Source organism: Castor canadensis, chromosome 2 (genome assembly GCF_047511655.1).
Source record: "Castor canadensis chromosome 2, mCasCan1.hap1v2, whole genome shotgun sequence".
Lineage (NCBI taxonomy): Eukaryota > Metazoa > Chordata > Mammalia > Rodentia > Castoridae > Castor > Castor canadensis.
Window position 1 is genome coordinate 181,802,968 of NC_133387.1, and position 16,759 is coordinate 181,819,726.

Below are 16,759 nucleotides of genomic sequence, written 5' to 3' on the forward strand. Positions count from 1 at the left end.
GGCAGGCACAGAAATAAAAGGAGCTAACCCTATGGTCAGGCTCTTCCTATCTCACCCTCTCCCCATTTGACATGATATGATATATTGTTTTTTTTTTTTGTACTGGGGTTTGAACTCAGGGCCTTGAACTTCCTAGGCAGGCACTTTACCAGGCCCTTTTTATTTTAGTTTGTCTTTTAGGTAGGGATTAACGCTTTTGCCTGGGATAACCTCGAACCTCGATCTTCCCACCTTAGCCTTCAAAGTAGCTGGGATTATGTGCATGTGCCACCACGCTCAGGGATATAATAGTCTTATGCAATGCCAATTCCCATGGCATACCAGGTCTCAGAGGAGCCCCAGAATAGCTAACGTAGATTATTACTTTCTACCTGACATAATTTAAGTACTATTTTTTAAAAAAAATTAAGCATTTTATTTTGAGATAATTGCAGAATCACATGTTGTTGTAAGAAAGACCAGGTGTAGCCTTTACCAATTTTTCCCAATATTAAAGTTTTGCAAACTCATAGCACAGTGTCACATCCAGGAAGTTGAAGTCCATACAGTCAAGACAGGGGACCATAGGATCCTTGCTGTTGCACTTCCAGAGGCTGCTCCTGTTTGTCATTTCCCACTGCTGTGACAAAATATCTAAGAGAAATCAACTTACAGGTGGAAAGGTTTATGTTGACTCATGGTTTCAGAAGAATTAGTCTGTGGTTGCTTTGCCCAGGTGCTTTTAGGCCTGTGTTGAAGTGCTCAGCTGTCATGGACTTGCAGGTATGGCTTGAGTTGATGGCCCCTGGTTCTCCCCTAGGTTCAGGAGTCCCTGCTGCCTCCAGAGCACATCTGGGGGTCCTGGCCCCAGATTTCTGTGGTCTTAGTCCTGGGAGGTGAACAGTGCTAGCCTGTTCTGCCAGCCTGAATTTTTAAGGGCAGGCAGAGGGCCCCCACCTGATATCCCTGCTATGGTGAGGGACCCAGGAGAGATCTGTCTGGAGACAGAGATGAAACTGCGACTGTCTGGAGGGGTTGGCTGTTGGGCTCAGGTGTCTTTCCTGCGTCAAGTAGAGTGGGGGACTCAGGCATTTAGGTTCTCCTCCCTCTTCCCCTTGCCGTCCAGTCCTCAGAGCCTGGGACTTAGTCTCAGGCCTCCGGTCAGGTGTGCCTCAAGGTCACCACAGGTCAGCTCAGAAGCAGTGTCACTCATGGAGTTAACCAAGCGTGGAATTGCTCCTGTTGCTGGAATGAGCAAGTCCCCAGTGAGCCCTCCTCCTGTCAGCCAGCCACTGACAGTTTTCACCTGGTCCTTCTCCTGCCATAACCTAACGGTATCTGATAGGACCATGAAACCAGTCCCGTCTCCCCCCACCCCACACACACTCCATTCCTCTTTACTGCTGACCTCAGTCCCTAGTGTCTGGGGGAAGGGGTTCTGGCCTTCTCTGCATCTGTTGGGGGAGCCTGGATAGACCTGCAGGAGGTGGCACTCCCCAGACTCAGCTCTGGGGTTGGGCATCCAGGTTGCGGGTGTCTGCATATGTGAGTGGATGGGGGAGAGGAAGGATTGCTGTGTGTGACTCACACCCCTGGACATCAGGGGTCCTCTAGGAGGCAGACTGGGACCAATAGAAGGGTGTTATGAAGGGGGGTGGGCGATGGGTAATTTTTGCTCGATGATAGAATGTTGTGGTCACTGGAAGAATCCAAGAAAAGAGTAGACTGCCCTGTAAAGCAGTGAGGCCTCCGTCAGTGAAGGCATTCATTGACTCCTTCAGTTAACACTCACTGACCATCTGCTTTAGGAAAGCAGCATGCCTCTTGGCTCTGGAGTTCTGCAGAAGTGGGTTCAAGTCCCAGCTCTGCTACTTACTATTCCATGATCCTCAGAAAATTTTCTGTTCCTTATCTGCAAAACAAGAGTAATATGATTTCTTACCTACTTTGGTGGAAGATTGTAAAACCCCTAGCCCTGTGCCCAGCACCAGGTAAAACACAACAAGCCCTGTGTATACCGTTTCACAGGTCTAATTACCTCCATTCCATGGATGAGTCACATAAAACATTTTCTATGACTCAATGTCTGAGGGAGGATTTGAATCAATCAGTCTAATCCCAGGGCCTATGGTCCTCCCCTGAACTGCAGAGCTGGTCTCAGCTCCATATTCAAATCTGAACTGAGAGACTTGTGTCTAGAATATACAAAGAACACTTACAACTCAATAATAAAAAGACAAATCTGTCAATTATAAAATGGTGACAGGATCTGAATATATACTTCTCCAAGGGAGAAACACAATAGCCAAGAAACGAATGAAAAGACACTGTACGTCATTGGTCATCAGGGAAATACTAATCAAAACCGTAACAAAATTCTACTTCACACCCATAAGAATGATAATATCAAAAAGACAGATAATACAAGTGTTGGTGAGGAGTGGAGAAATTGGAGCTGTTCTACACAGTTGGTGGGAATGTCAAATGGTGCAGCCACTTTGGAAAATAGTCTGACAATTCCTCAAGAGGTTAAAAATGTAGAAATACCACGTGACTCAGCAATTCTGCTCCTAGGTATGTACTCAAGAGAATTGAAAACATACATACACATTGTACCGGTACGAAAATGTTCATAGAAGCACAATTAACAGCATGGACGAGCCTGACATGCTGAGTGAAATAAGCACAAGAGTCCACAGAGTATATGACTCCATTCACATGAAAGTCCAAAAGAAGCCAATCTGTAAAGGCAAGCAGGGTGGCAGTTGTTAGGGCTGGGAATGGGAAAATAAAGGGGTGACAGCTAAATGGTATGGGGGTTCCTTTTGAAAAAACAAAAATTTTCCCAAATTGGATGTGGTGATGACTGCACATGGAATTGTACACTTTAAATGGGTGAATTGTATGGTATGTAAATTATAAATCAATCAAGCCATTAAAAGGAGAAATAAACCCACAAAAATATTTGAGGCTAAGCAGGGGGTGTGGTGGAGAAGGAGGCTGTGAAGTCATAGCTCAGTAGAGAGTGGAGGTCCTGAGGGTGGTGGCCTTGCTCAGGGTCATTTCCCAGGTGGAGGACATGGGATTTGGGGGATGTCTCCTAGGGAAGAGGTGCTGCTGTGCACCCAAGGAAGGGAAGGGAAGGGCCTGCTGGCAGTGCTCATGGCCTCGGGAAGGAGTGGCCTCTCAGAGATGGGATGGGATGGCTCAGAGAGGGTTCTTCCACAGACTCATGCAACTAAGGGGGCCTGATAGCCTCCTCACAGAGGCCATCACATCATTAGTGTGATCCTGCACAGATGGGCAAAAATGACCTGCTCAGAGTTCCCCTGGAACACGCGTCACAGGGCACAGGAGTGGCGGCAGCGGGGCCAGGACTGACTGGTGTGATCGTGGACCCTCTGGCCTCAGTTTCCCCACCAGGCATTTGAGAGTGGCAACTTCCCCCTTAATGGGTGCAGAGTATGTGGTAAGAGGGCAGCTGAAGGACTGAAATTGGTTGGCCTTGTTCTTTGATGAGGGGCCGAGGGTCTCATTTTACAGAGAGGCCCAAAGGACACATTTCTAATGTGCCTCCCTCCCTACCTGGCACCTGGTATCCGGGGAAGGCTGGATATCTCCAAGAACATGGCCAATGGGTGATCGCAGTTTACCCATGGGATACTTCTCTGCAAACAGGGGAGATGTCATCAGCCCCATCTTCTGGAAGAAAAAACAGAGTCAGAAGACTCACTTGACGTCCCACAGCTGACAGCTACAGGCCAGGACTGGAACTTATTCCCTTCAAACCTGGTATCCACAAGAACCCAAGGAGGGGAATGGTGAGTGTATCTGCCTGTTGCTGGCTTTGCAGCAGCCCCTGGAGCCTTCTAGGCTTGTGTTTAAAGTGAGGCTCTGGGTGGGTATCAAGGAGGGCAGAGGAGGTGTGAGTTTGCAAAGATCTGCTCCATCTGCAGCCCAGAGCGTGGGGACCCTCTGCTACTCTCAGAGGCTCTGGCAAGATGAAGAGACCAGAGGCTGCTCTGCGCAGGAAGGTGGCTGCATATCAAACAGAATCACACAAGCACTCTTGATAAACAGCAGGTAGCTTTGCTCCCGCCAGCTAACAGGATTAATCTAAATGCACACAGACGCAGCTGGGCGAAATCAAAACACAGGACCCAGGCTAAATCATACTACTTAGTGACGGAGCCTCGGAGCCTTGGAGCCATGCAGATCACCTGATCTGCATGGGCAGTGGCAAGAGCCATGGAGGAGGTCTCTGTGAGCAGACACTAGCTTCTGAGGGGCATGTGATGCCCATATGTGGCAAGGGTCCAGGTGGTCCTCAGAGTGCCAGGGGACAAGGTGAGAGCCACCAAGAGGAACAGGGTGGTGTCCAAAGGTTTGTGGCTCTGGAGAAGTGGGAAGCGCCACTGAGCACTCCTGTAACCATCATTCTACCCTGGTCCTGCCTGATGCCAAGGTCCCACCACCAAGACATTCACAGGAAGGAGACATACCTAGCACCTGGAGCTTGTCCTGCCCTCCATGGAGAAGAAAGGAGGGGACACTTACCCAAATGACCAAGTCAGTCTCTGCTAGTAATTAACCATCAGTAACCCTACTTTACAGCTGAGGAAACTGAGGCAAGGTTCTATGGCATGTCTTTCAGTCAGCAAGACTCCTCCCAAAGCCTACTCTGGGTGAGGAGCAAGTCTCCTGTCCCAAGTCAATGCTAAGCCCAAGGTCAGAGTACAGCCCCATCCCCCAAGCCCCCTGGGGCCCAGACTCTCTTCCCTCCAGTTTCAGCTCCAGACACCCTTCACCCAGGGGATGTCCCCAGCACACTGCTGTCTGGGAGGTCAGCAGCTGTGACCAGAAGCTACAAAGGCTTGGAAGGAGCCCTGGAGAGAAAGGAGAAATAAATTCCTGGGCCACTCAAATTAGGTGAGAACTGGTAGGTCACTGTGAGCCCGTGGGGAACACTCCCTTTTCTCCACCCCAAGGAATGGTAAAAACAGCTGCTGGTGCTTACTGACATTTGCTGAGTCCCTTCTCTCTTCTAAGGTCCTCAACCACCCTGGGAGGTGGGTGCTACCTGGAGTATGACCTCCATCGTCCAGGGAGCCAAGCTCATACATCCGACCCCTAGACCCTGTGATATCTGCTTTCCTGGCTCCTTTGGGGTGGGGTATTGGGAAGGGAATGGGTCTGGAAACCTGAGACCAGTTCAGGTTCCTTCTCTCAACAATACCTGGGTCTGTGGCCTGGGTTGACCCTTTATCGCTTTGAACCTGAAATGTGTTAAAGAAACAATGGAAACCCCTTTGCCTTACCTGCATCACTTTGTTGTGGGAATCAAATGAGAAAAATACACACGACTGTGGTTTCCGTGCTGTGAGACGCCACTTAAACATTAGTTATTGTACCTCACCTAAGAGCAGGCTGTTCCTGAGCTCTGTGTGATTTTTTTTTTTATTAACACTGTTCATAAAGAAAATGACTTACTAATGATCTCATTGCTGATCTGGGTGCCCCTGCATGGGGGCCTTGGTTCTCTGACACCATGGGGCTCTGCACAGGACCCAAGGGAGGGGACACTGCTCCCCACTTTGCAGTGGGGGGTAAACTGAAGCCTTTACAAGAACAAAGGGCTGCTGTGGAGGTGCCCAGCTCTCTGGTGGACATTCTGGGCTTGGAATCGAGGCTTTCTGAGTCCTTACCTCCCGCAGTGAGGTTTGCAGCTGCCCTGAGAGCGATGTATGGAAGAAATGGCAGAGTGAGTGATAGGTCACATGTGCCTCCCTGCTGCCTTCCCACTTGGTCTCTGCCTCCTTTTATCTGCCACTCATTCTCTATCAGCCCCCACCCTGGCCACCCAAGGCTGAACTGGACCTAAGTTTAGCTCCTTCTTTTCTGGAGTTGAGGCTCTCCATCAGCAGCCTGAGGAATTGTGGTGGTGGGAGGGGGTGGGGCATCTGTTCCATGACAGAACCAGCATTTGAACCCAGATCTGTGACTCCCAGGCCCATGTGTGTCCCTCACTCCCAGGGTCTTTAAAGCATGGGCCCCAGGGCTGTGGGCAGAGCTGATCGCAAGAGGCCATGCTGGCCTCTGGGCAGAGGTCCTGGTGTTTTGCCACCATCCTGAGGCTTAGACTGGAGTACCAGGTCTGAGCCCTGCTGGGAAGAAGATTCTGAGGTGAGCTTCTGGACTGGAGGACCAAAGCAGACACCAGTCCTCCTCCCATGTTTTCCTCATGGCCGGTAAAGCAAGAGGTTTCAGGGGAGGCAAACAGGGTTGTTAGTGGTGTTGCTCAGACAGACAGGTCATCCAATAGTTAAGCATAAATAGCCCCATATTCAATTTGCAAAAACCAAGGACTTATTATATTAACTCATTTTAAAAACATGGATCGAATGGAAGCTCAGAGAGTTTCTTTCATTTGTGCAAGGTCACACAGCAAATGGATTCTGAAAACCCAGCTCTGGGTTGGACTAGCTTTCCCTTCTGGGTGCAGAAGCAAGGCTTTGTTTGGCTCTTTGGCCAGTTCCTGGCTGTACTTTCACTGCTACCCTCTGCCCTTTAAAGCATCCAGAACCTCAGGAGGCCTGCTTCACCCTTAGCTGCTGAGCTGGGCCAAATTTAGAGTGACCACTTAGGCCCTGGCTGTCCAAGGTCACAGCCTGCTCCTTCTTCCACGTGCAGGACCTGGGTGGGCCTGGAACTGCAATAGCCCTCATTTTGGACACCCCAGAATCCGGTGGACATTTTGGGAAACTGTCCACCAGATAGAGAAGGAACTTGGGAGGCAGCTCAGGATTCTAGGACTTAAAAGGAAAAAGGAGGGTGTCCCTGGGGAGAGCAGGGACTCCATGGATGGGGACACAATGATCTTTGGAGTGCCACAGCCTGCCTCTCAACCCCTCTCTTGGCCTTTCCCTGAATTCTGGGGCAATGAGACCCTCCTGCATTGAGCCAGTGGGGCTGAGAAACTCCCCTGACTTCCTGTGAGGAGCCCAGCTGGGGAGGCTGGCCCTGGCAGGTTTTCCATGCTGTGGACAAACTTGTTATTTACGTTGATTGGCGTATGAATTGCAGCTAATTCATTAATCAGTCACAGCTATGTGACTTGAGCAAGGCTGCCTCTCCATGAAAATCCGCCAGGGTCGTTGTGAGAGGCTGGTAGGGGCGGTGGCGGTGATGTGGGCATGGGACTGAGCGCCCCTCACCCCCAGGGAACTCTGTTAGCCCTTCTTGCTGTGGGATGACCCTGCTCCCTTGGGCCCTCTTGGATCTCCCCACCCTCTGCTCCCTTCAGACCAGACACCCAACCTGAGTCACCTTTGCTCCAGTGCCTCAGGCAGCTCATATCACCCTCTGAGACTCAGTTTCCACGTATTTGGGGAACTCTGAGTTGGAAGGATGGGTGATTTCTATGAATACCACATAGTCAGTGGGGTGCCATAGCTGGTGTCTATCTGTTCATAAGGGTCAAGGGTTAAACTTTTAGCGATTTTTGCAAGCCGGTGGATAAACACAGTAATTACTAAAAATTAAATTATGTAAACTACAATTAAACAAGTTACATTAAACACCAAGGTAATAAATACTCAAAACTCATTACTTCCTAATTATTTTACTACATTTTACTGTTATCTATGCTCATGGGATCGTTTCCATCTACCATACCTGTCTGGTGGAAATTCTGTATAAGGCCATGCTATTAAGCATTGATTCCCAATTCTATATTCAGTAATGTCAGCTTTGGTAGCTTGAAATTGACTAGGGTGGGAATATTCACAACATGAAAAGAAGCAAAAGCTATAAATTAAGACTTTATTGTTCTGTTATTTGTCTAGAGTTTAAAAACACAATGAAGAAATATCTTGATAATGCTTCTTAAACTTAAGCTTGCTACATCTGTAGCTATGACATTGTAAGCAGCACCCCAAAATCCAGGAAATACTCTTGCAGTAAGTGAAAACTTTTACAGATACTGCAAAGAAATCACCCACATCTCAATGAATGAGAGAAGTTCCAATAAATATTTTTATTTCTTCACTTTCTTTTTACCCAAGAATGTAAATGAAAATATCAGCCAGTGTTCACCTGGGAATTATACTCATTTGTCAGTTGGCAACCATTGGCTGGCTACAAATATGGGAGAAAACCATCTAGAACATTCTGTGAGAAAGCATTACTTATATGGGCTTTCCAATAAAGGGCATTTTGTCTATTTTATTATTGTTTGTAAAATATATGATGTGCATCCTTTATAATAATAAAATTATACACATACACACTTTCCCTGGAGAACTGGTTGTAAACATTTGCCAGTACACCCTGACTGTGGTGGTCACAAGAGAGGCCATTATCCTCCTTTTTTGCCTCCGGCCTCAGCTCAGATTTGTTTGGTGTCAGCAGTCCTTAATAACTTTTTCCGCTGGGCCCATTGGTACACATGTGTAATCCCAGCACTCAGGAGACTGACGCAGGTGGAGAGTTCACCAGAATCCCACCACCAACACCACCATGGGGACAGGCTGCCATGACCTCTGGCCTGGGTTTTGAACAGAGCCTCCTGAACTGGCTTTTCTTCTTCTGTCCTTGTTCCCTGCATGTGTAGCCAGAGAGATCCATTCAGAACCCACTCGGGTCCTGTCTCTCCTCTGTGGGAGCCCCGCAGATGTCTCGTTCTCCTGTCTACCACGCCCACGAGACCCTGTGTGACCCATCCTCAGGCCACGTCATTCTCATTTCATGCTTTGTGTGAGGCTTCCTTTGAGGCTCCCTGAGACCACCAGCTAACCACACCAACAGCCCTGGTTGTTCCCTCCAAAATCTTCACCTAAATCTTGTGTTCTTATCAAGGTCTTCCTGGATCCTTGCACAGCACAATCCCTTCCCCTGCCCCAACATACCTGTTGCCCATACCTGACCTACTTCTCATTTTTCATGGTATTTTTCACCTTATAATACACGAATTTCCTTAAATTCACAGGAGAAGCTGACCTCCGCGGGGGCAGGGGCTGTTGTGTGTGTTGTTCACTATATCCACACTCTAAAAGTCATTCTGGCACCTGCTAGGTGTTAATAATTTTGAAGAAATGCTTTGTGGGAGATAGGGAGGCTTCTGAAGAGGGGACCTCATGGATAAGTGGAAACCACTTCCTTTCTCTATGGCTGCTGGACCAGAGGCCTACCAGGCTGGCCTTCCAGCTGTCTGCAGTCAGAGCCTGTCTGGGGCCCTGTGTTAATCAGAGCTCTGCAGAGCCAAAGAACCAATAGGATGTGTGCATGTATGTGTATACAGAAAGCGATTAATTAGCCTCCATAGGCTGACAAGTTCCAAGATCCGTAGCTGACAGGCTGGGGACCAGCTGACAGTGCTGATGGTGCAGTTCCAGGATCAAGGTTGACAGGCTGGAGACCCTGGAGGAGCGGATGTTTTGTTCAAGTCAGGAAAATACCAATATCTGAGTTCAAAGCTGCAAGGCAAGAGAAGGAGCTCCCTGCTCATCTCAGGACAGCCAACTTTTTCCTTCTATTCAGGCTTTCCACTGATTGGACGCGGTCCACCCACGTGGGGAGGGGCATCTGCTTTACCAGGCCTACTGAGTCCAATGCTCATTCATGGAGAAATCACGCACACACACACACACACACACACACACACACACACACACATACACACATTCAGGGTAATGTTTGACCAAATATCTGAGCACCTCAGGGCCCAGTCGAATCGACACAAAATGAACCCCATAGACTCTCTGCCTGTTTCAATTCTCCCAGAGCAGAAGAGCAGGACATCATAGGCTGTGACCCTCTACCACTTTGGCAATTTGCTGTCAACACAGTCTGTTACACCACCATTTCTCTTTCCCTGCTCTCCAGGGACCCAGAAGCTGGACAATGAGGAGAGGGAAAGTGGTTTAGAATAACTTGGTGGCCTTGGTCCACCCAGCCTCTGTTTTGTCATCTGTAACAGGGACTTAAAACAGTGTTCCTTCTCTCGTAGTTGTGAGGCTCAAAAGAAGGCATTTTGTAAACCATCCATTCCTGCTCATTTCTGGTGAGTTCCTGGCCCTTCCAGGGAAGAGAAGGAGCCTGCCTTCTTGTTTATTCCATTTTCATGTCTCCAGGATGAGGAGCAAGGCACGAGACATACATCGCGCTGGGTCTTTGGAAGTGGCAGCAAGGACCGCACACTTGTATGGGAGGTGAGGCAGTGTTGGTACTCACCTCCATCCTGAGTTCTGGAGAGCACCACTGCGCTGCTGGATCTCTCTGTCACCTGGCACTGCTCATCAGCGGGGAGTCACTGTTCTCTAGGTGGCAGGTCAGTCACAGTATCACAGGGGCTTCTTGTATGGGGGCCCTGGAAGAACGGGTCTGGCTGGGGGCGTGTGAACAGGCATGTTTGGAAGCCAGGGGACTAACGGGAGCACCGAGCTTCCAAATGCACAAAGGATGCATATTTCCAGTGGCCTTCTCCCCATCACCAGGGCATCCCTCTCTCCTGGTCCTATGTGGTTGGAAGTTGGAAACAAGAAGTTACTTTCCTTGGCTCACATCTCTATTCTGCTTCTCCACCCAGTCACTAGCAGAGCCCACATTCAGGAAGAAACTTGTCTGCCTGGATTGCCAACACAACAAGCAATCTGCTGCCTAGCTTCAACAGCTGTTTGGCAAGGTGGAGCATGGATGCCTACGCCATGATGCTGGGAGCCAGAGGCCTACGATGCTCCCAGCACAGGGGCCACCAGGGAGGCAGATGGTTGGAGGGATGCCTGCATTGATTGGGGCAGAGAAAGGTCCCTGTCCTCCTGGACCTGCCAACAGCAAAGAGTGGACACACCCCAGCCTTGTCCTCTGGGAGTACCACACCCTGATACCCATCCTTGGCTATTCTCGGTCCTGGGGCTTCAGCTCAGGGGGTGGTTTGGTTTCAGGATACAGTGAGGTGAGGTTGATTCATTCATTCAATAGTTCTTTATTGGGAATTTACTGTGCTGGCTGTTTTGGACGTGGGAAACCGGGTCTCTTCTGTCAGGGAGTGAACATTCTAGTTGAGGAGACAATAGCGTCCATGTGAGCACATGTAAAGAGGAGGGAAATGGGATGGATTTGGGTCTGTGCCCAGCTGTGTGACCTTGGACATGTTACTGAACTGCTCAGAACCTCAGTTTTCCCATGCTCACAGCCAAAAGGTTACAACACTGATTTCACAGAATCATTTGAAAGAAAGAACATGAAATACATAAGAGTGCTTAGCTCAACGTAGATCTGCTCATATACACACATGCCTGTTAGCATACTGCTATTATTATTATTAATAACACAGACTCAGAAATGGAAGCAGGAGAGACCAAAATGCTATAACCTTTCTTTCAGCAAGTGGTGCCTGGGAAGAAAAGTCAAGAGCTCTATGACTGGGGGCATGGCTCAAGCAGCAGAGTGCCTGTATAGCAAGCACTAAGCCCTGAGTTCAAACCCCAGGACTGAAAAAATAAAAGCTGTATCTATACAGCAACACAACCTTTAGTTGGTAAAACATCAATTTGGCCAACTCCTTGAGTGTTTGATCAACAAAGACTCTAACAACTGACATTTTCCCCCCCTCTGGTGGGATCAGGTGGTTGTTTGAATTGGATGAACTAATTGATTGTTCTAATTGAATGAATCAATTCTTTGTTCTGGTATCACGGTGACCCAGTCTGAGAGTGCTGTGATTTTATTCAAGGCCCTGGATTCTTTCTCTTTCACAATGAGCCCTTTGGCCTGATTGCAGCTTAACTTTATAATGGTCAAAAATAAGCGACTGAGTGTGAGGACACACACGTGTTGCTGCATGCACATGTGTGCGTGCACACACACACAGAAGGCTCATGATTATCTCCACTGAGCTGGGACCAAGAGAACCCAAACTTCCTATTTTGCCAACACTTTTTACCTCTTCTCAGCCATTTTTTTTTTCCTGGTGCAGAAGCCAAAGAGCCAAATGGCACAGCCTGAGTGTGGTCACTTTCCTGCCAGCCACTGGGCAGGTTCTGGAGGCTGGCACACTTCTCTGCTGCTCATGGTGAGAAGTATCACCTTGCCTGCTTGGCAAGGAAGAGGGTGAGTTGGCATTACCAGCCTGTAGGTGATCGTGGGGAGGGAGAGAGAGTGTTGGTTACTGGGCAGGTAAACTTGTTGCCCCTCAGACTTTCCTGTCAGGGCGGCTTCAGAGGTGCAGACAGAGGACAGGCAGGGAGGCAATCCCAGCAGGAGCTTGGTTTGCTAGTACTGTCCACGGGAAGGTGGTTCTTCCTTTGCAGAGAGCTTGGGCTATCACAGGCGCACATCTGTACGTAGTAATCCTAGGATGACTGGGATCCCATTATGCAGGGAAACTTATCTCCCGTTGTCACCATCAGCACTTTCTTTGGTGGGGTCCATGGGTTCTGCTTCTCTCAGCTTGGAGACAGGCTGCCTAGCTGGCACCTTTCTTTCCACCTGCTGACAAATGGAGAGTATTGCACCCTGAGCCAGGAGCCCAGGGTCAACACTTTTCCAAGATATGAGACATAGACAAGTAGTCTCACTTCCCTGGGCCTCAGTTTCCAGCTGCCCTATTACGGCAGGGATTAAATGTAGTAACGCAGGTAGGAGCCAACTGAAAACTGATGAACTGGAAACACAGAATGCCCTCCACACAACCCTTCCACCAGACTGGTTTCCTGTGAGCATCTTCCTCATTCAGTCTTTAGAAAGATACGGACTTGGATAAAACCCTCCAGAGAAGGCAGATGTCCCTGCTGGGGGATCCCCTACTCCCTCCTGGCCCTTCTGTCTGATCCCTGGATCCCTCTCCATCCCAGCATGCTCTGCCTTCTCCAAAGCTAGTCCCCAGACAAGCACAGACTTGAGAGGAGGAAGAACAAGAACAGCTATAGAAACAAAAGATTAGCCATTCTCTTTCTTTTTCCTTCTTGGTTTCTGATTCTGTGATGGGTGAGCAGCCCGATTTATTTTTGACGAATATATCTGCATTATGAATTATATTGGGGATGGAATTGTTACATTAAATCAAAGTTAATTTTCAACTTCTGTTCAGGGCTCCATAAATAATCAACTCCAGGGTAAGGTTATGGACTGAAGTTGCCCAAATTATGCTAATGAGGATGATTAAACTTTTGAATTCTAAGTTTCTGTAAGAATAACAATCAGTTACCATTTACATTTCTGTCATGCCCTAGGTGCCGAGGCTTTTTAGGAAGCTGCTATTAAATATAAATAACAATATCATTTTTAAAGCTGAGCAGAGCCCTTTGGAGCATATTCTATTCTCTTTCCTGGGGCTCAGCCTCTGCAGTGGTGTCTGAGGCAACAGAAGCAAGGGGCAGGAGCCCAGTCTGCAGAAGCTTTGCATTTGTGTTCGCCTTTGCCTTATAACTGCAAAGCGAGTTCTAACAGAGACAATAATTACATTTTGCCTTGGTCCATTTGGTAAGGAATGCCAGGGAGCCCTGTTGAGTTTAGACATGCTCCCTTTTCCCACTGTGTGCAGCAATTTCCAAGGGATTTTGAATTTAGGATGAGGTAGTGGTTCTTAGCCTTTTCTGCTGACATGCTTGCTGTGTGCCTTCGTGTCACTGCACTAACTTTCTATACTTTCTTGTCTGTCCCTGTACAGGCTTGGGGGAAACTTTATTTTATTTATTTATTTTTGGTGGTTCTGGGGTTTGAACTCAGAGCTAGGCAGGTGTTGTACCACTTGAACATATCTCCAGACCTTTTTGCACTGGTTATTTTGGAGATAGGGTCTTGCTCTTTGCCCAGGCCAGCCTGGACCATAATCTTCCTATTTTAGGTTTCTCACCATAGCTGGAGTGACAGGCATGAGCTACTATACCCATCTACTGCTTGAGATGGGGTCTTGCAAACTTTATTCTCCCTGGGCTGGCCTCAAGTTGAAAGCCTTCAATCTCAGCCTCCCAAGTAGCTAGGGTTACAGACATGAGTCACCCATGCCTGGTGTGTGGGAACATTTTACAGGAGCTTGCTCCATTCCCTAGTCTAGCTTAAGAAGGGGTAAAACCATTCTGTTGATTCCCCACTTATGTTTAGCCTCCTGTATCAAAGCTTACCCCAGGAGATGCTCATCTCCTGATGTCTGTGTCATTTCTGCTATCGAGAAATGACAGGTCAGCCCAGAGGTTAGGCTGCCAGCTGAGTGGCTATTGTTTATCCCAGTTTCAATTTCATTGTCATGACAACCCACACAAGTCATTGTCCCAGCCGTTGCCTGTGTGCGAAGGTGTGTGAGGAACGTGCTTTGTCCGGATGCGCTCTGCCTGACGGACGAGGCCCTGTCTCTGCACTTGGGTGGCTGCTCCTTTCTTTCCTCTCCATGTCCAGAGTGTTCTTATTTTCTCCACCACTTACCCAGAAATTGTTTTTGAAAAGCATCTCATTTCAGCTGAATTTGGTCCAGAGCGATTGGGACTATTGCTCAGCCAGGGCTTCCTCTCCCTCAGCATCTGTCAGGGCTGCCTCACTCCTGTGGGCTCCCAGAACTTCAGGGACCACTGGTTGGGGTGGATGGATGGGTGAGAATCTGCCTGGTTAGCCCTCTCAGCATCCAAAGGAAGGGCGACAAACGTTCTTCTCTCCCAAACTGGCATAACTGTGGGAGCAGCCTTCATGTATCTTAAACCAAGGAGCACCCCTCCCAGAAAACTTTAGAGACAGGGGCCTGGCGTTTCTCTTTGGTTCTAATGCGTTAAGTCCAGAGTCTGTGTGGGGCTGCTGAGACACCAGCTCTGGATGTTAACATAGATGAATCTTTTTTTTTTTTTTTAAATAAATTTATTTCTATTTTTATTTTTCATTTTTCTTTTATTATTCATATGTGCATACAAGGCTTGGTTCATTTCTCCCCCCTGCCCCCACCCACTCCCTTACCACCCACTCCGCCCCCTCCCTCTCCCCCCCCAATACCCAGCAGAAACTATTTTGCCCTTATTTCTAATTTTGTTGTAGAGAGAGTATAAGCAATAATAGGAAGGAACAAGGGTTTTTGCTGGTTGAGATAAGGATAGCTATACAGGGCATTGACTCACATTGATTTCCTGTGCGTGGGTGTTACCTTCTAGGTTAATTCTTTTTGATCTAACCTTTTCTCTAGTACCTGTTCCCCTTTTCCTATTGGCCTCAGTTGCTTTTAAGGTATCTGCTTTAGTTTCTCTGCGTTAAGGGCAACAAATGCTAGCTAGTTTTTTAGGTGTCTTACCTATCCTCACCCCTCCCTTGTGTGCTCTTGCTTTTATCATGTGCTCAAAGTCCAATCCCCTTGTTGTGTTTGCCCTTGATCTAATGTCCACATATGAGGGAACATATGATTTTTGGTCTTTTGGGCCAGGCTAACCTCACTCAGAATGATGTTCTCCAATTCCATCCATTTACCAGCGAATGATAACATTTCGTTCTTCTTCATGGCTGCATAAAATTCCATTGTGTATAGATACCACATTTTCTTAATCCATTCGTCAGTGCTGGGGCATCTTGGCTGTTTCCATAACTTGGCTATTGTGAATAGTGCCGCAATAAACATGGATGTTCAGGTGCCTCTGGAGTAACAGTCTTTTGGGTATATCCCCAAGAGTGGTATTGCTGGATCAAATGGTAGATCGATGTCCAGCTTTTTAAGTAGCCTCCAAATTTCTTTCCAGAGTGGTTGTACTAGTCTACATTCCCACCAACAGTGTAAGAGGGTTCCTTTTTCCCCGCATCCTCGCCAACACCTGTTGTTGGTGGTGTTGCTGATGATGGCTATTCTAACAGGGGTGAGGTGGAATCTTAGCGTGGTTTTAATTTGCATTTCCTTTATTGCTAGAGATGGTGAGCATTTTTTCATGTGTTTTCTGGCCATTTGAATTTCTTCTTTTGAGAAAGTTCTGTTTAGTTCACTTGCCCATTTCTTTATTGGTTCATTAGTTTAGGGAGAATTTAGTTTTTTAAGTTCCCTATATATTCTGGTTATCAGTCCTTTGTCTGATGTATAGTTGGCAAATATTTTCTCCCACTCTGTGGGTGTTCTCTTCAGTTTATAGACCATTTCTTTTGATGAACAGAAGCTTTTTAGTTTTATGATGTCCCATTTATCTATGCTATCTCTTAGTTGCTGTGCTGCTGGGGTTTCATTGAGAAAGTTCTTACCTATACCTACTAACTCCAGAGTATTTCCTACTCTTTCTTGTATCAACTTAAGAGTTTGGGGTCTGATATTAAGATCCTTGATCCATTTTGAGTTAATCTTGGTATAGGGTGATATACATGGATCTAGTTTCAGTTTTTTGCAGACTGCTAACCAGTTTTCCCAGCAGTTTTTGTTGAAGAGGCTGCTATTTCCCCATTGTATATTTTTAGCTCCTTTGTCAAAGATAAGTTGCTCATAGTTGTGTGGCTTCATATCTGGATCCTCTATTCTGTTCCACTGGTCTTCATGTCTGTTTTTGTGCCAGTACCATGCTGTTTTTATTGTTATTGCTTTGTAATATAGTTTGAAGTCAGGTATTGTGATACCTCCTGCATTGTTCTTTTGACTGAGTGTTGCCTTGGCTATTCGTGGCCTCTTGTGTTTCCATATAAATTTAACAGTAGATTTTTCAATCTCTTTAATGAATGTCATTGGAATTTTGATGGGAATTGCATTAAACATGTAGATTACTTTGGGGAGTATCGACATTTTTACTATGTTGATTCTACCAATCCATGAGCATGGGAGATCTCTCCACTTTCTATAGTC